We start from the raw sequence: 19,939 nt of genomic DNA on the forward strand, positions 1-19,939 counted from the left end.
ATGAACCACCACACCGGGCCAGAAAAGCCTGTTGTTACTGGGAAAGTAATATTGTAACGATATCTGTTCTCTCAAAATTAAAATACAAATTTAGTATTTTATAGAATTTGGCTTGCTGTTTCTGAAGTCCATGTAGAACTGAAAGTGAGCAAGAAGAACCAAGACAGTTTTGAAAAAGTGAAATGATCGTGAGAACCTTGCTTTACCCAGTGTCAAAATGTGTTGTCGTAATTAAATAGACAAACAGATCAAAAGAAGAGAATAGATAATCCACACACAGACCTATGGAATATATGGAATTGATTTTTCTTTTCTTTTTTTTTGAGACGGAGTCTCACTCTGTTGCCCAGGCTGGAGTGCAGTGGCGCAGTCCCTGCTCACTGCAAGCTCTGCCTTCCTGGGTCCATGCCATTCTCCTGCCTCAGCCTCCTGAGTAGCTGGGACTACAGGTGCCTGCCACCATGCCTGGCTAATTTTTTGTATTTTTAGTAGAGACAGGGTTTCACTGTGTTAGCCAGGATGGTCTAGATCTCCTGACCTTGTGATCCACCCGCCTTGGCCTCCCAAAGTGCTGGGATTACAGGCGTTAGCCACTGTGTCTGGCCCATCTCAGGATTCTTAATGTAATCATGCCCACAAAGTCCCCTTAGCCATGTAAGGCGACGTGGTCACAGGTTCTGGGGATTAGGATGTGGCCATCTTGGGTGGATCCTTATTCCATCTTCCACACTATATTAGGAAACAGAAAATAACATAAGTTATGATTTCAAGCTATCATATCAGCAGGGTTTAAGGTGAGGGTATGGGGAACTGGGCATTTTAATAAACGGTGAAGTGTAGATTACCACATCTGCTTTGGAGGACAGTCAGCTGTCCTTAAAATCAATAACAGGTACACCCATGAACCTGGTAATATTGTGCCTTGGGATTTGCCTTCCAGGCACACTGAGCTCAGGGCACAGAGAAGTCAGTATGAGGATATTTATGGCAATGCTGTTTGTGGGAGAAAAAGAAACATTATAACTGTTTACTGTTTTGGAAATGACCAGAAAACCAACCCATACATATGGAATATTAGTGCTAGGGAATATTACACAGCAATGAAAAAAAAAACGAAGTGGCTCAAACCTCAAAGATCTCCAAGTTATAGCTCAACGAAAAGTCATTTGCAACACGTAGATAGTTTGTTTGGCGATTTAGGCCAAACAGCATGTTCAAAACACCATGTTCCTACAGGCAGAGGAAGACCTGAGAGCGTAAATGACACAGTACTAACTGCTTACATCTGGGGAGGTTCAAGTTATGTCCAGGGGGCTTCAGCTTTATGTACAAGTGTGACTCAGAGAGGAGTGTATTCACGTAATACTTGCAGAGTATAAAAGAAAGTTCGAAATGTAAGGGTATGATGAAGCACAGTAAAGGGCGTAATGAAACAGAAGGTCAGATCCTCTGTAGTAATCTCCAGAAGTCCACATTCTTTAGGAAATCATACTTGATTCTAGGGCTACGGATTACACATGAACAGGGCCATGTGGCCTGGGGTGGGAGTCAGGCTCGGAGCCCAGGGTTCTTTCTAGCCGGCTTCCTTGGAAGTGTTAGTTTTTTGGGTTTTTTTTGTTTTTGTTTTTTCCCAGTGAAAAATAACTTTTATTGAGACCCCATGAGCTGCAAAATCTGTTCCTGGCATTAAGCTCCTTCTTCCTTTGCCGTTCGGTCTTCCTTGGGTGGTCCCATGAATGCTTTCTTCTCCTCCATGGTCTGGAAGCAGCCATGGCCAAACTTGGAGGTGGTGTCAGTGAGCTTAAGGTCCATCTTCCCCAGAGCCCGCCGCTTCGTCTCCACCAGCAAGGACTTGCGGAGGGCGAGCACCCGCTTCTTGGTTCCCACCACACAGCCTTTCAGCAGGACAAAGTCATTGGTCACTTCACCGTAGTGGACAAAGCCACCCAGAAGGTTGAGGCTCTTGTCAGACAGGTCATAGTCGGTGGAGGCATTGTTCTTGATCAGCTTGCCGTCCGTGATAAGGCAGCCCTGGCCAGTCTTACAGATCTTCTTGTTGACCTCAGTGCAGTGATCGTCGCCTTTCTGCCCAGCGTGTGCCACAGAGAAGGCCACACGAGCAGGATGCCATGCCCCAATCCAGGCCACCTTGCGCAGGCCTCCGTGGGTCTTGTGGGGCAGCTTTTTGGTGTGCCAATGACTGGTGACCCCTTTGTAGCCTTTGCCCTTGGTCACCCCGATGACATCTATCATCTCGTCCTGCCCAAACACTTGGTTCACAGGTACCTGCTGCTCAAGCCTCTTCGCGGGCCCCATCCGGCTTCTCGGCCACAGTGCCTCTGTTCATTTGGATGTCCATCAGGTGGGCCTTCTTCTGGCACAGAGGAAGCAGGTGCATAGGGTGTGGGCAATGATGCAGATGACGTGGCAGTACTTCTTCATGCTGCTAAAGTCCTTCTCCAGCTGCTTCTTGCCATCCTCATCCTGCCATTTCTTGCAGTACTTGGTAAAGGCCTTTGTCTTAGATTTATGCCAGTTCTTATAGAAACGCCTCTTGCATTCATCACTAATGTGCTCAGTGAATACATCAGTATCTGGAGACTGACGAAGACATCAGTGAAGGTCTGGAGGCCTTGAGGGGTTTCCATGTAGCCCACAATGCCCACAACCACCATGGGTGGCATCTCCACAATGGTCACAGCCTCCACCACCTCCTTCTTGTTCACCTTGAATCCTGACCTGTCGACTTCCCGCATGGTGTGGGTCATGCCAGCCTTGTATCCCAGGAAGGCTGTGAGGTGGACCGGATTGGACGGGTCATCCTTAGGGAAGCTCTTCACCTTCCCACGGTGCGTGCTGCTGTGCCTCCAAGGCAGGAAGCCGAGGGACCCATGTCTGGGAGGGGTGAACTTTCTGTGAGACATCACGCTGTCAAATCCCGCCGGTAAAGGTCGGTCGGCCTTCGGTTCCCTTCGGCTAGATAAAGCCAAATCTGGAAGTGTTAGTTTTAACAGGAGAGTTGAAGAGAAGAGGGGAGCTTCGAAGCACATCTTCGAAAGTGAAGAGATTGCATTTTCAGCAGTCAAGATGTTTTCCATGTGGCAGTTTATTTCTACCTCCAGGGCCCCTTTATTTGAGCTCTTGTTCTCTTTCCTCACCCCTGGATTGATTCTTCTTGTTGAAATCAAGAAAAGCCTGGAAATCTCATCTGACCATCGTTGGGAGGTAAAGAAGAATTGGTGGGAACATTTCCTGTGATTCTCCTAAAATTATAGAACCACACAAGAAAGGGTTTGGTCCCATAGTAAGGCTGACCAAAGTGATCCCAAGCAAGCAAGCCCTAGAGTCACTTCTGAAATGTGGGCACCTGCTAGACGTGCCTGCTCGACATCTGTTCGGATGGGCTGATGGAGGGTGGTCACTGTGGAACTGCAGTTAGCGCTGGGGAATGTTTCCCTGGAGACTCACTGCAATCCATTGTTACGAGTCCTGATGCTCCTAGACAATAATGATACTTTTTAAGAATTGCAATTGCTTTAAAAATCTCCAAACACTAAAGGAGAGTGTGTATCTCCCGTTTGTGTGCTACCTGGATAATAGTATAAACGTGTCCCCGGCTCTCAGCCAGCGTGAGTCTAGCACAATATTTCAACTACAGCCTTAGGTCCAACTGTTTTTTTTTTTTTTTTCCCCTGAGATAGAGTCTCACTCTGTCACCCAGGCTGGAGTGCAGTGGAGCGATCTCAGCTCACTGCAACCTCTGCCTCCCAGGTTCAAGCGATTCTTCTGTCTCAGTCCCCCGAGTGGCTGGGATTACAGGCACGCGCCACCACACCTGGCTAATTTTCTATTTTTAGTAGGGTTTCACCATGTTGGCTGGGCTGGTCTCGAGCTTCCGACCTCAGGTGATCCTCAGCCTCCCGAAGTTCTGGGATTACAGGCATGAGCCACCTCGCCTGGCCCCAAATGTTATTTGTAAAAAATTAAGCGTTAGCCAGATTGATTAAAACACAGATGGCACTGAGCAGAACCCCCATATATCCACGTCCATCATCTGATGCCCTGCCTCCAGATGGGTGGACAGACAGAGGTCCGGTCCTTTTCTGAAAAGCCAGCAGAATTTACATACAGCTCCGCTCCCCTGGTTTAATTTAATTTCTATGCTTCACTCTTAATCCTGACCTTCAAGGTAGGGAATTCGCAGGAAAAGAGTTTTTGTCAGCTTATTGAATGCCATTCTTTCTTGATTAGGACTGGCATACATACGTTATCAGAAGCAGAAATCAAGAAATAGCCTCAAACCAACGCATTTCCTTGTTATGTTTCGGTAAAAGTCACATCCATTTTTCTGGTGAGAGAAGACTCGAGTATCCTTGGTTTTGTGCCCCAGGTGATAAGGCTCTTCAAGTTTCTGCTTGCTCTGAAAGATTCCGCAATATAAATAACTTTCTTTAAAACAGGCTCATCTGTTTTACATTTTGAGACAGTTTCTACACTGCGAGGCAGAGCTGCTAGCCAGGAGTTCTGCTGAAGCTGGCTCCTGCATCCTTCCCGTCCTGGAGAGTGACTCTGCGTGGGTGTTTCCTGCAAGATCAAAGCCTGACTCGAGCTTGGTTGAGTGGAACTTGAGTTCTGGGGAGTGTGATTCCTGGTGGCAGCAAAGATGTGAAGGATGTCTTCCTGCGACCAGCATCTCCTGGCCGGGAAGGGCAGGATCCACTGTGTGCTGGGGGGTGGGGGTCGTTCTCAGGCCTGCTCTCCACCCCCAGGCCTTGCAGGCTGCACACGGAAATGAGAAAAGCAGCTCTGGAGGAGAGCTGGGGTGCCCTTGGGTCCCGCCTGCCTAGGCTTACTTTGAAATACTGGAGCTGTTGCTGTATGAGCTGGCCCCTGCAGGGCCTCCTCTGGCGCCCTCAAGTCTCTATGTGGGAAGTCGGGGGACTGCATTAGGGAGCCCTTTCTAGGGGAGTATATGTGTGGTTTGCAAATGTAGCTTGCTTCCCATGTTTTGGTGCATTGTACGAAGGAGCAAGGGGACGTTGAGGGACCTGGCAGTAGATCTTGTCTGCAAAGCACTATCTCTGGAAGTTGGGGAGATGGTAGCGAGGCCTAATGAGGGGTCCAGGAGGGAGGGAAAGTGGCCTTCCAGGGGAGTCAGGCATTCTGTCCATGGGACAGGCACTCCTACTGTCTTTCTGGTTCCAAGCCTGTCTGTGCTGTCTGCGGACCTGCACATACTGACGCCTTGAAGCTCTCATTTCCTTTCTCTGTTGAATCCTGCTTTAAGAAGGATGGGGCCACACCCACCTGAGCCCACATTCCCTCCTTGCACTCATCCTCCACCTTCCACATTTCCCCCCTGCCCAATCCGTGCCACTTGTGTCTCTGAGCCTTTGCCTGTGCTGTTCCCTCAGCTTGTGATGTCCGCGGCTCTGCCCTGTGTTGTCTCCACACGGTACCCTGTGGTTATCTGGGTACCAGAAGGGCACCTCTTCTTCAACATGTCTATAGCTGCGTTGACAGATAATTTCTGGAGGCACAGTTCTGTTCCTGAAGTCAGTGATACTTGAGCCCCATCTGCCCTAGAAGGCAAGGGAGTGGTACCTGAAAAGACAGACTCCAGCCCAGTGGCTTTCCAAGGGTCTTCTCCAGAGCTCTGGAGGTCAAAGGAGGTTCAGGGACCACTGCAGAGGGTGCCTCTCGGGGGGAATGCTGAGGGGACAGGCAAGACTCAAAACCTGAAATCCGAAACCGCTGGCCTGCTTGATTGGAGCAGTTCTATTGCGTTGTGGTTACTGAGGTTTCTCCTGAGATTTCCTTGAGAACCTTCAATTCTCTGCAGAAAGTCTTGTCTTGGTAGGGCTCCAGATGCCCTAACAAAGCACCGAGACTGGGCGGCTTAAACAGCAGACATTGATTTCCTACAGTGTGGAGGCTGGAGGTCCATAGTGAAGGTGTTAGCAGGTTTGGTTTCTGGTGAGGGCTCTCTTCTTGGCTTGTAGATGGCCGCCTTCTCACTGCATCCTCATGGGGTGGAGAGAGTGAGTGCCAGTGTCTCTTCCTCCTCTTGTAGGATGCCAGCTGTGTTGAATTGGAAGCGCCCTTTTGACCCTTTTAACCTTGACTGCCTCCCTATAGGCCCCGACTACAAACACCGTCATACTGAGGTTCAGGCTTCGACATATTTTGTGGGGACACACTTCAGTCCATGGCAAAGCCTGTAATCCACGCTACAGTATTCCAAGCTTTAAGATGAAGAAACTGAGGCTTAACTTCTCAAGGTCATCCAGATAGAGAATAGCAGGCCTTGCCTGGGCTCCATTGTTGTAGAAGCCCAGCCGGGAGGCATCCTGGGGTTGGTGTCACCCAGCGGCTCTCTGCGTGAGTGTTAGTCACCTCTGGCTGCAACTGCCATGGTATTGCTTCTTCTGCCAGGTTCTTCTCAGTGGGGACTATAGTGGTGGTTGCATCTGTGTTGACATTTGTCAGAGCTCTTCATAAGGTACACCTTTTTTTTTTTTTTCCTTTTTTTGAGGTGGATTCTCGCTCTGTTGCCCAGGCTGATGTGCAGTGGCATTATCTCAGCTCACTGCAACCTCCACCTCCCGAGTTCAAGTGATTCTCGTGCCTTAGCCTTCAGAGTAGCTGGGATTACAGGCACCTGCCACCATGCCTGGCTAATTTTTGTATTTTTAGTAGAGATGGGGTTTCACCATGTTGGCCAGGCTCTTCTCGAACTCCTGACCTCAGGGGATCCGCCGCCTCAGCCTCCCACAGTGCTGGGATTACAGATGGGAGCCGCCACGCCCAGCCTGGGTGTGTGTTATTACATGTAGATTATACCCCAGCAAAGCTGATTAAAAGCATGCTTTGGTGTGAGCAAGCTTTGGGTGTGCGTGAGAGTGGGGGCTGGTTTCTGAAAGGTGCTGACTGGGAACTCCCCTAGTGCATATGCTTGACCCGTGGTGAGTTTTGGGTAAGAGTTAGATGGGATGGTGCCCTGGGATGGATGTCTCTATGAACATCTCCTTGCCTGGGATCCACACAGTGAGATCACCTGAAAGTCTTGGATTTGGGGGCAGGCATGGCCTGTGGCTCTGGCTGGTTGCAGCATTCCTAGAAGAGACTCACCAGGGGGTCAGGGCCTGACTTCCCCAGGACAGGCCCTCACCCTGGACCGCCCAGGCCCGACACTGGGAGTGGGGGTGCTGGGTGATGGGGAGGGGCGCGTGCAGAGGTTCTCACTGTGCTCTGGTGTCGCTGGACAGAGGGCCCTTTTCTGAGAAAGTTTCCTCATTCTACCTTGGGCGTAGGGTGGGGAGGGCAGAAAATACGAAACTGCCCCTCCGCTTGCAGGCCCCTGTAACTGTCTATGCTGGATTGGATTCGTAATTTTGAACTGTGTCATGAATGCATTTTGCTTTTTCTGGCAATCTTTTGCACACCATGAAATGGTTACTTTACATTAGGATGCATGTGTAGAAAATGCAGGAATGACATCTCCCCTTCCCGCTCCCGCTTCCCCCCCCCCCCCGCCCCGCCTTCTCTGTCCCACGGGAGCATGCAAGGACCTGGGGTGAGGCTTGCTATTCTGTATACGGAGGTGGAGTATAGAAAATCATTGCTAACCACGGCCGTTTTGCCCCGTGGACTCATTCAGCTTCTGGTTTTCTTTTCAACCGTCCCAACGGTGTAGGTTCTGGTAGCCACGAACCTATTACACCTAATAGAACAACATCTCGCCAGCGTGGGGGGCTGGACATGGGGCCAGTCTGGGGCTGCAGTTCTTTAGGACGACTTTGAGCAAGTTCAGCCCCAGCTGCCGCCTCCTAAAACTAAGAATGTTGCACAGTGGATTTTAGATTCGCTGTGGACTGAATTGTGTCCTTCCCAAAATTCATATGTTCTCTTCAGACACAGCGAGAGCCTGATACTTGGAGGACGGCCGGAAGAAGTAAAACCGCAGCCTGCGTGACAGCGAGTGGTACGAAGGAGGCGGTGTCTTTGGGGCTGGCAGCTCCCTAGGCGAGGAACAAGCGCTGGTCTGTGGAAGGTGCGGGAGCGTGGAGGCCGAGAGCCCATCTCATGCAGCGGCCCAGAGGAGGCCCCCAGGAACCTGCAAACAGTGTTTCTTTGTGCTCTGGGCTCCCAGGACAGACGACCTGAAACTGGTAGCTAGAAGTCTAGCCACCAGGCAGCAGTTTAAATCAAAATAATCACTTTAAGAAACGGTAGGGAACTTTGCTGGAGAACCATTTCCTCCACCCTGAAACAGGAAAACACGTTCTGATTTATGCTGCTGGCTCAGGGCAGCCTGCTGAAACGTGTGCAGCTCCGCGTTTGATGGCCCCCTCCCTTCCTCTGCCCCGCTGCAGGGATGAAAAAGCATTTAGAAGGAGAGTGTGTGGATGGCCGTTAGTGCCAGAGTGGCTGTTGAAAGGCCCTGCTCTGCAGGAAAGTGGCCTTCAGAGGCCAGAAGGTGCAGACAGCAGGGCCGGCAGCCCAGGGCTGGGAGTGGCTGGAACCAGCGTGGGGGTTGGTTGTGTTTCAAATTGAGATTTTTAGAAAAACTCTGCGCAGCCCTTCTTACTAAACAAGGTCACTCATTCCTCAATGAGAAGCAGACATAGTCCAGCCAAGCAGGGCATGTGCAGAGCCTGGAGCCGGGGTGGTGCCACGGGGCTTGTCTCTCCTGGGGCTCCTCCTGCTGCCCCGGTGTTCCCTGTGATTTATCACCTGCAGACGTCAACATGCATGCGGAGGAACTGTAGTTGTGTGGCGTCTCTAGACATACAGTAATTTCTAAGTGTGAGCAGGCTAGTGGGATTGGGCGTCACGGCCCTTTAGGAGAAGTCCATTTTCTCCTTAGAAAGAGAATGGAAGTCAGCAGCCCCTACTCCCCACCCATGCCTCTCATCTAGATCACCGCTTCTTAAAGGCACCGAGGGCTGTCAGGAAGGATGCATTATGTCAGAAATGAGAACGTTTCTTTAAAAAATAAGTCTAGGATACAACAGACTGTCTTGATGGGGCCATCTGAGCCTTTAAGCTGGTCATGCACCTGACCTGCCCCGGGGTGGGCATGGAGGACCACCTGGCTCAGACCCCACTGACTTTAGGGCTCCTGCACAGTACCTGCTTGTGTTCTGAGGCCCTCATTCCAGGAGCCACGAGAGGTTGAGGACATCCGCTAGTTCCTGTATGTCTGCAGGCTCTTTGCAGCAGCCAGCCCAGCCCTTTGCAGGGCCGCGGGCCACCTTCTGTGTCTTCTGTATTTCCTGGGTAACTGTGGCTGCTCCCTCCAGCTCCAACACGCTCTCTCCCTCCTGCACATGTAAATGCATGCTGTGTGGGTTTTCTTTTCTCTGATTTTTGCTTCTAGTTGTTCTCTTTTAAATTCATATCCATTTAGCAAATATTTTGTAAGTGTAAAGAGGAGAAGAAACCCCCGAATGCCCCGTCTGAAGGGCTCGCGTGCAAGGGCGTTCGGGCAGCTCTCGAGTGGGAGCATCTTGTGTTTTCACCGCTGGTCAAGAGAGTGGGAGGACACCTCTCGAGGGGATACCCCCCTCACCATTGCTGTAGGAGAGCAAAGAGCTGCAGAGAATTAGGTGGCACCTGCGTGCCAGCTGGATACGGAGCAGCACATCAGTGACATGTGGCTGGAGGAGGCCTCTGGGCTCTTGGGGGAGGAGGAGGGGAGTGGCAGGAGCCCTGGCACCTCCTGCCCGCTGCCCTCTCTTGAGTCAGTGGAGTTCTCTCTGTCTCCTTGACACGATGGACCACTGAGGGCATTGGCCCCCTCCCCGCCCAGCTTTTAATTCCAGAGGTGGAATTAAGATACCGGAATATTCAAAGTACCTGTCTGGGCAAACCCAGCCCATTTCTCCTTGTTGCCTCAGAGGCAGAGAAGCTGTGGACAATTGGAAGTGGGCTGGCTGCGCTGTCCTTTAGGTCACAGTCTGTGGAGAGTGCCCATGCATGTGGCATCCTATTGGCCTCTGGCATGAGACACTGACGCCTAGGGTGAGGACACGGCACCCAAGGGCCAGTGTTTGGGTTCTGGTGCCTGTGCTATTGACTTGCATTCTTGGTGCCTCAGTTTCCTCAGCTGTTAATCGGGATAACGATGGGGTCATTGTGAGGATTAAAGGAGATAATACATGCATGGCACCTGGCACACATGTGTTGGCTGTTCCTAATCTCGACAGCAGTAATAGTAATCAGGACAGTAGATCTTCGTGACACTTGGGGATCAGGAGTATGTTCGAGCAATTAGGGGATGAGGAAAAGAAGAACTCCTTCCCTTACCTGCTGTCCATTTCCTGAGAATACTTGCTTTTGACCATCTCTCCTCTTTATGCTTTTTCTCTCCTTTCTTTCCTTACTTCTCTTTCTCTCTCCTTTATTTTGCACTTACTTTGCAGGCATGCGTCTGCACGGGGACAGTATGGATCCGAGTCCTGTTGCCAGAAGCCTGGCCTGGTGAGGCTGGTGGGGCAGGTGGGGTTGGCAGGGTGGGTCCATCAGAGGTCCCCATCCTTCCCCGCCCTGACTGCATTGCTTGGCCTTAGGTAAGGCATTTTGTCTTTTCTTTGGAAAATGCAGACAGACGTGCCTCTCATGGTGGCTGCCAGGGCCATACACAGAATGTGGAGGAAATGCATAGGCTGCTGGCAGTTGAGGTGCCATTAATATAAGAAACGGTCCAAGAAGAGGAAACCCAGTGGGGATGGCAGAGAGGGCTGGTGCAAACCCCACCAGGCTGGCATCTGAGGGCATTGAAGATTGAAGGAGTTGCCTGCCAAAGCTTGCTCCTGGGAAAGCTCATGCAGACGTGTGGAGAGCAGAGGGGTGAGGGCAGGTGTTCCGGAGCCCGCTGGGCTGTGATGCTGAGCACCAGCTTTTGCATGGAAATACACATTTACAGACTTTTTCACAGACCACACCCATTCGCAAACCACCTGATGGTTAGATTTAAAATATGATCACCTTAAACCAATAAAAGACTACTTTAAAATTAATACCTTGAAGAGCTTCAGGCCTTTGCCAGTCTGTGTCAGGGACTACAGCTTTGCCTGTGACTTTAGGAGCAGTCACAAGGGCCTTCAGGCAGAAGCCACATTCCGAGACCTAGAGAGTTTGTGAATTGGTAGAAGAGCGTTTAAAGTGTTGATGTGGCAGCTTAGAAGAGGGACTGCTGGGAGTTTTAAAAGCTCCTGGTCAAACTCTAGAAAACGTTGAGTTTTCCATGGACTCGTGTATTTATTAATGTGTTAATCACTTCCATCACCCTGGGAGTGAACACCCACAAAGTTCCAGGCCATCCGCGCAGATCCCTCTGTATTCTGTGTTTTGTTTTGCTTTGTAAAACGAGGATAAAAGGAGCATCTGTGAGCTCAAGGGTTGTCAACTGATGGGCCAGCAACCGGGGAATGGGTGAGACTGGACCCACATGACGCCTGTTTCAGTCTATGATTTGGCTGTGGGCACACAAGCTCTGCTGTATTACATATAAGGAGCTATTTCAGCTTGTCTTTGGTAATGGGACACAGTCTTGCAAATCGTGCCATTAATCCATACAGCCCACGGCCACACATCTATAATGGTCTCACACGTATAGGATACAACAAATGCATGCAACGAAATGGCTAGAGAATGAAGCAGAGCTGGAGCGTGGGGTGTGGATCTCAGGTCCTTGCATAGGAACGGGGCAGGGTGGGGGGTTCCCGGTATCTCATCTGGACACGCGGAGGAGCTTTGGGTGCTCCAGGCCTGCTTGGGTGACAGTTGAGAGAGTTACCCAGGCTGGCATTTGGTTCTGGCCATCACTGCCTCACCAGTCTTGGTTGCTGGTGTGTTTGCCTGTCTCTCCTCATTCCCTGTGCGCTGGGCAGATACTGACTGAGCGTATGGGCGATGCTGTTGTAGGGCCAGGAAGCACAGCCAGCCCGGGAGGAAGGCCCCCAGCTGGGGATCCAGCCTCGCTGCCCGCAGCCCCAGGCCTGAAGGAGGGGAGCTGGCATCCAAACTGGAAAGAAAACGTCAGACATCTCTCCTGTCTCAGTGATGAGAGTTTATTTTAATGAACAGAGGCCTCCTTGAAGCAATTGGGTATGGTGGGCCCTGGGGTCTGTCACTGGAAGGCCCTGGATTTTCAGTGTGCTGCAGAACTACAGGTTTCCTCGTTCATAAGAAGAGAAAGTTAGAAAGAGAAAGAGGAACAGGTAACGTCATCCCGGGCCGTCGTGGCATTTTAATGAGGTCACACGTGTGTTCCTGTGCAGCTGCTGGTCTTTGCTCTCCCGGGTCCCTCCCCTCTGATTCCTCTACTGCCCTCTACCAATGCACCTCCCAGGACAGTGGGGCCTCAGGAGTGCCCTTCAAGCAGCCAGCTACTCTCTGCTCTGCCAGATGAAGTGGGCATTTCCTGGGAAGGGTGGGGCTCTCCTTGAGAAATGCTGGCCAGCCCAGCGGATGGGGGCCAGTACAGTGCGGGGTGATACGGCGCCGTGGGCAACACAGGTGGGGATGTTTAATCACCAGAGCCTTTTTGTGAGCGATGGAAAGAACACATTGATGAAGAGAAAGGGGTGTACTTTCGGTGGGGTGTCCCCAAATCAAAGGTGGTTGAGAAGGGGAATTGTGTTACGCAGATCTCCATCTTCAGGAGTGTCGTCGGAGAAAACCGACATCTGGCTTCCGAGGCTCCCCCGGGGACACATCACCCAGTAGAGAGGCAGACACACACGTATGCACGCCACACTGATGTACCACACGCCACACATACAGCACACACACCACACACAAGCAACACACAATCTGACACACACCACATATATAACACAATAATAATAATGACACACATACAACACACACCACATATAAACACACACACCACACATACAGCACACACACCACACATAACACACACACACCACACATACAGCACTAACACACCACATATAACACACACACACACGAGCATATAACACACACACACCACATATAACACACACACACCACACATACAGCACACACATCACACACCACACACCACATATACCAATAATAACACCACACACAATAAGCTACCAATAACCACACAACAATAATAATAATAACCACAATACACAGCAATTACCATCAACTACACATAACACACACACCACACATAACACACCACATTACAACAATACCAATAACTCAATATTACAACAATAATAACCACATATAACAATAATAACCAATACCACATCAACAATAACCACCAACACAACCCTCATCAATACACTAATACAAGCAACAACATCAACCAATACACAAGCACTAACAACCACACATAACACCAATCAACCAATAATACAACAATTAACAATAACCAACAATAATACCAATAACCACAACCAATACACAACCATCATCAACACCACCACCAACCTCACACACACAAGCACAATAACTAATACAGCACAATAACCACATAAACACAATAACAATAACCAACACAGAGCTAACACACCAACAACCAATAACACAAGCTAACACACACCAATATAACACACATGCTAACAATAATAATAACCTTACACACATAAAACAATAACAACTAACATATAATACACACAATACCACATACAAATAACAACCACATCAATACACAATAACTCAACACATAAACACAATACCAATAACCAAGACATAAATCAATAACACAACAAGCACCAACACCAACCACACACACAACCAACAATGCTAACAATAATAACTCACACATAACAATAACAACCAACATTACAACCACCACATAAACACACACAAGAATAACAATAACAACAATAACTGCAATACAACACACAATAATAATAACTCACACACACAAAAGTAACAACAATAACTCACACAACAGCTAACAACAATAACAATCAATAACACCACAAATACATCAACAATAACTAACATACCGCACCAACAATAACAACTACCAACACACCACACACACAACAATAACTACAATAATACAGCACCGAATAATACCGTTAACAATAACAATAACCAATAACAACCACACACAATACAACACACAACCACAACACACAGCACAATAATAACTACATACAGCAATCAACACAACCACACAAATCAATAAATAACCACATATAACACAATAACCACAACATACAGCACAACAGCAACAACAACAATCAACAATGTTAACACAATAACTCACACACAATGTTAACAACAATAACCACATACAGCACACACACCCACACACTACACATACAGCACACACACCACACATACAGCAATACACAGCAACAATAACAACACACACCACATACAAGCAATAATAACTTCACACATACAGCACACACACCACATACAGCACACACACCACACATACAACACACACACCACATACAACACACACACACCAATAACACAGCACACACATCACACATACACCACACATATCATAATAATCCCTACCACATACACACCACATACACACACCACACACATACAGCAATACCACTAACATACCCACATATACAGCTAATACTAATAACTACCATAACAGCCATCAACACACACCATACATACAAGACACACACCACACATACCCACGCCGTAGGCACAAACATGTATCCCCACACATATACTTCTCATACCACACACACAATATACGCCACATACTTCCGTAGACACACACACTCACAACAAACACAGACACACTCCCTCACATTCCTATACCACAGACACACCACACTCATATACCTCCCCAGAGCATACATGCACCACACATACCCACAGCATATGCAAACATATCCTCACACGTATACCCCCCACACCACACATATACACACAAACACCACAGACCCACACTCACAACACACACCACACACATACACACATACACCATATACGCACAGACACACCCCTCCCACATTCATACGCCACACACACACCACACATATACACACAGGCACACATGCCTGTACTTACATACAGACATACACACACACACACCCATCTGACAGCACCACGAATCAGGCCAGGATATTGGAGGAGGTGTTTTGGTAAACACAAAATACACCCAGCCCCCTGCCGTCCCCCCTCCCGAACCCCTTCATCTTGTTAATTGGTGAATTCATTCCTAAGCTGCTGTCATCTCACGCTCGTGTTGCTGCGTGCCTGCGCGTAGCCGGTGCGGAGGGCCTTGGATGTTGTGTCGCGTGTGCTTTTTGTGTCTTTATTTTAATGTCATTTTTGACTTGTTGCCCAGGATTCTGTGATTAGATTTGCCTCTCTCCCAAACTGAAATTTATCTCATTTTCCTTGGAGTCCACAGGGAACTTCTCTCTAGTTTCTGCTGAGGTAGACTTCTACTGTGTGCCGAAAAACGATTTTCTTGTTCTTTGTGCCCTTTTATTTCAAGCTCCAGAATGGAGCACTGCTTTTATGAATGCCAGGTTTCGCGAAAACTCATAACATCTGTCATGGTTAATGCGTAGACACACAATGCCTTTACTCTTTTACAAAGGGTCTCACCGGAGCGATCGCGTTTTCCGACTGCAGCGGGGTCTCCTGCGCCGGCTATGGTGCTTGGGGTCTCTATTCCCAAGAGGCAGACAGCCATGCTGGAGTGGCCACCTGCAAGCCTGGTGAGGGACCCATTCCCCAGTGGTAATATCAGAAGTGGAGGGTTTTGAAGATGAGATCTTAACTCGGAATGAAACCCCGGGGTCCGATCTCAGGGTGTTTTCATGTCTGTTCTATATAAAAGGTAGTTTATGCCGAGGAGAAAAAAGATAGCGGCTGCAACCAGGCGTGGCATGACTGGTGAGTCCGGAAAGTTTCAGGTGCGAGGAGGGGAGAGGCTGCAGGAGAGGCAGAAGGGCACCCCAGCCCCTCACCCAACACTGTGTGTGCGCTTGGCCCTGGTCCCGGCTCTCGGGGCCTTCAGGTTAATCCACGGTCTGAGTGGCTCACTTGGTCCTGAAATGGCCTGGTGGTGCCTGGTTTAATTTGCCTTTATAAACTAATAGGCTAAGTTGAGCATTTCAAAGGGGCAATTTTTCCTTCTTAAAGTTGCAGTGAACACATCTTTCAGAATCCAGAGGGAGAATTACACACATGAGGTATGCCCAGGTTAAGGAACACGGTAAAGATTTTAACTGCCTAATAAACTATAAATCCCTAAATAAACTCCTGGATGAGGCAGTAAAAGCTTAGACGTCAACATGCAAAAATGAAACCAGTTTTGTGAGGGTTGGGGGAGTATGGGTAATTTCTGTTTTTCCTAAAATACATATTTAAAGTGGCAGTTTGACGATGAAAAAAAAGTATGGTTCGGTAATTTTTTTTCTTTTATGTGTTCCTCTTAGAATGTGTGAACACGTGGCGCCGTAGCCTGCATCCCTTATTCTTTTACTTCTACCTTGTAGCTTAGAAGTAAGAAACCTACAACAGCGATGAAAACTATATATTTTTTTCTACCTGCCAAATGTGTATAGATTAAAAACACTGGATGTTAAGAAATTTTCTTATGCACAAGTGGAATTTGTCTTCTTTTAAAACACGTAAAACATCTTGAAAATGAGACAACTGGGACATGAAAAATGTATGAGATGGCTTTGAGAACCACTGCTGCTCCTTTAATTGCTTGGCGTTCTTCCCCAAGCCCCTTAAGATCGCTTACCTTTGGGTAATGCTCATAAAGTGCAGAGAGCAGGGGGGTTCTTTTAATACGGCAAGGCTTCTCCCCGCCCCCCTCTTAAACGGCCAAAGTTTCAGCCTGTCATATTTGGTGATTTTTTTTATTGTTACAAGTTTTGTTTTTTTATAGTGGATGTGATGTCATCTCATGACATGGCTGTTTAAGACCAGTAAGCAGGCTGGGCGCGGTGTCTCACGCCTGTAATCCCAGCACTTTGGGAGGCCGAGGTGGGCAGATCATGAGGCCAGGAGATCAAGACCATCCTGGCTAACACGGTGAAACCCCGTCTCTACTAAAAATATGAAAAACTAGCCAGACATGGTGGTGGGCGCCTGTAGTCCCAGCTGCTCAGAAGGCTGAGGCAGGAGAATGGCATGAACCCGGGAGGCGGAGGTTGCAGTGAGCTGAGATCGCGCTCCTGCACTCCAGCCTGGGCGACAGAGTGAGACTCTGTCTCAAAAACAAAACAAAACAAAAAAACAGCAATGCAGAACAGAAATTCCTAAGGAATGATTTAATACCGTGTACACACACACACACATTTATCTCAAGTGAACTTTTAAAGTTGTTTTCCTTGAATACACTTTTTTTAAAGAAAAATGGTTTTATTAACTTTCTTGTGATGATTTTCCAATCTAATAATCTTAAATTACCATAATTTCTTTCCTCTAGAAAGACACTGGCATTGCCTGAAGTTGCAAACAAAAATCGCCAATGTATTAAACACTGCAGCTTGTAAGTGCAACGCAGCAGACAGACAGACTGAATGGGCAGGGCTCATGTGCTTTGAGGGGTTCCTGCCTGGTACCTAGCTGAGACCCCTGCCCAGGCGGCAGAGGTGGAGGAGCGAGCTGTCATTCGTACCTGGGCAGCCTGGTAAAACCAAAGCTTGGAGAAGTTCCAGAACTCGCCCCAGTGCAGGATCCTGTGAGCAGTAGCTCCTCCAGCCGCCCTCAGACCTGACATCAGCTGGCACAGTCCCCTGACCTGGGGTGGGGCAGAGGCAGGCAGTTAGCTGCGTTGCCCCACCAGAGGACAGAGGGGACCTGGGCTTTCTTAGCATTGCTGCTCGTGAACGTCTGTCAGCTGCAGACTGGATTTTTTTTTTTTTTTTGAAATGGAGTCTCGCTGTGTCTCCCAGGCTGGAGTACTGTGGTGCCATCTTGGCTTACTGCAGTCTCTGCCTCCCGGCCGGGTTCAAGCAATTCTCCTGCCTCAGCCTCCCAAGTAGCTGGGACTACAGGCACACACCACCATGACTAGCTAATTCTTGTATTTTTAGTAGAAATGGGGTTTCACCATGTTGGCCAGGCTGGCTTCGAACTCCTGACCTCAAGTGATCTGCCCGCCTCGGCCTCCCAAAGTGCTGGGATTACAGGCGTGAGCCACTGTGCCCGGTTCAGACTGGATTAATAATTGGTACCTCTTCATAGGACAAAGTGCCATACGACAATGAAAACAAGTGAACTTCACCCACAAGCTATACTGTGGGTGAATCGCACCACCAGATGGCAAAGGAAAGAAGGAGGCCACAGACAAGCATGCTGGGATTCCATGTGCAAAGTTGTGTGTGTTTTTAAAACAGGTGAAACTAAATTCTTTTGTTTAGCGGGGGAATGCAGGAAGTAAAACCTCATTGCTTGCATATACCTTGGATTTTACCAAACACTGGGCTGGGGAAAGCTGTTTTCAAGTTGTACAGAAAGGCAGGGAAGCGAGGATCACAAAAGCATTGTCCTCGCGCCCAGAAATTAAGCAGTTACTGTAGAAGTGAAAGGCGGACGTGTGGAAGAGACATCTTGTAAGAGTGTTTTTGTGGTGTCTTCTTGAGAAAGGTTTCGTGGGAGACCTTCCCAGGCTGGCAGGTGGCTTGGCCTCCACCTGTCAGCCCCTGAGCTCCACAGGTGTGCCCTTCCGCCTCCTGCAGCTGCAGGTAGATACCACCTGGAGCTTTCCCCTCCTGCCTCTGCTGGTCTTCCTGGAGAGATTTAGTTCATTTTAATGATTTTACAGGTCTTATGGAAGGATGCTCACCGCTGTTGCTGCAGACTCCTGAGTTCACTGTGATGAGTTGGGAGCCTTACTGGGAACATTTTCCCTCGTGGGGATCAGGGATGGGGCAGCGGGGCTGTGGAGGGAGTTCCAATCTACATTTCACTCTGAGCATGTCGGGGCAGCCCCCAGTGGCTCTGACAGGCTGTTTTTGCTCCTTCTGCTTTTCCAGTATATGGAATGAGGGCTGGGGGCAGTGTGTGTGCAGAGAGGAGAACAAAGGAGCCCATAAATCAGTGCAACCGTCATGATGAAATTGTACATGTCTCTTGAAAGAAGCCACGGAAATTGGAGTGTTTGAAGACAGAGGAGCCGAGGCTGTTTTGGGGTGGCCTAGCTTGTTTGTTTCACGAGGCACATCTTTGCTTCCATTAGCAAACGGCACTGCTGTGAACCGGCTGGGTTGGTGCAGGAGCCTTGGAGGTGAGGGGGCAGCTGGTCGTGGAGAGAGGCTTCCAACGAGGGGCAGCATGTGAAGACTGCAGGGTCTGTGTCTGCGGGGTCTGTGTCTGCAGAGGTCTCTTTAGGCATCTTCAGCTCCATCACCATGTGTTGTAAGACCTGCCCTGGCCTCAGGCTCCTCATCCCTGGCCCACCCACCCACAGTGACGTTTGTGCCCAGAGACATAAGGCAGGGCGCATTCCTGTGCTGGGCTGGAAAAGCAATCATTTCCTGGCAGAGTGCTTGGTCAAGCTGTAAAGTGGTCTCACTTGAACAGAGCCCATGCTATCGAGTTTTATTGGAGCTGTGTTTATCTTGAGCTCTGCGGGAGTCAAAAGCTCACTGGAACTTTTAGGTAAAACCTGTGCATGTGCAGATGGGCCACACTTTCCTTGGTTTCAGGACAACGGTTTTGCTCGACTTTAAAATCACAAGAGCGCTCGTTTGGGATCCGTGCCTTTGGAGAAGGTCTTGACGATTTGACTCCACTTAGGTTTTTCAGTGGAATCTTAAGTGTTTGGATAGATGGGTCCCTTTCTCAGTGCTGTGTGTCCACGTGAATCTCGCTGACCTTTGCTTCTCATGGCTGTCACAGAGCAGCCCTGCCAGCGACAGGACTGGTGGGGCATTTTGTCCCCGTTACTCCATGCATGAGGCAGACAGAGTATGTCTTCTGCTGCAGCTAGAGTTAAATACAGGAAAATTCATGCCGGGCTGAGTTC

At 49.0% G+C, this 19,939-nt stretch overlaps 1 protein-coding gene and 1 pseudogene across 3 annotated transcripts in view; one reads left to right on the forward strand and one right to left on the reverse strand.

Annotated features, from left to right (window-relative positions):
• Window positions 1-19,939, forward strand: part of ROR2 (receptor tyrosine kinase like orphan receptor 2) — a 219,391-nt gene that overhangs the window by 98,510 nt on the left and 100,942 nt on the right. The window lies entirely within an intron of this gene.
• On the reverse strand, window positions 1,687-2,932 carry LOC100998693 (annotated as a pseudogene).

This window comes from Papio anubis, chromosome 13 (assembly GCF_008728515.1).
Source record: "Papio anubis isolate 15944 chromosome 13, Panubis1.0, whole genome shotgun sequence".
NCBI classification, from domain to species: Eukaryota; Metazoa; Chordata; class Mammalia; order Primates; family Cercopithecidae; genus Papio; species Papio anubis.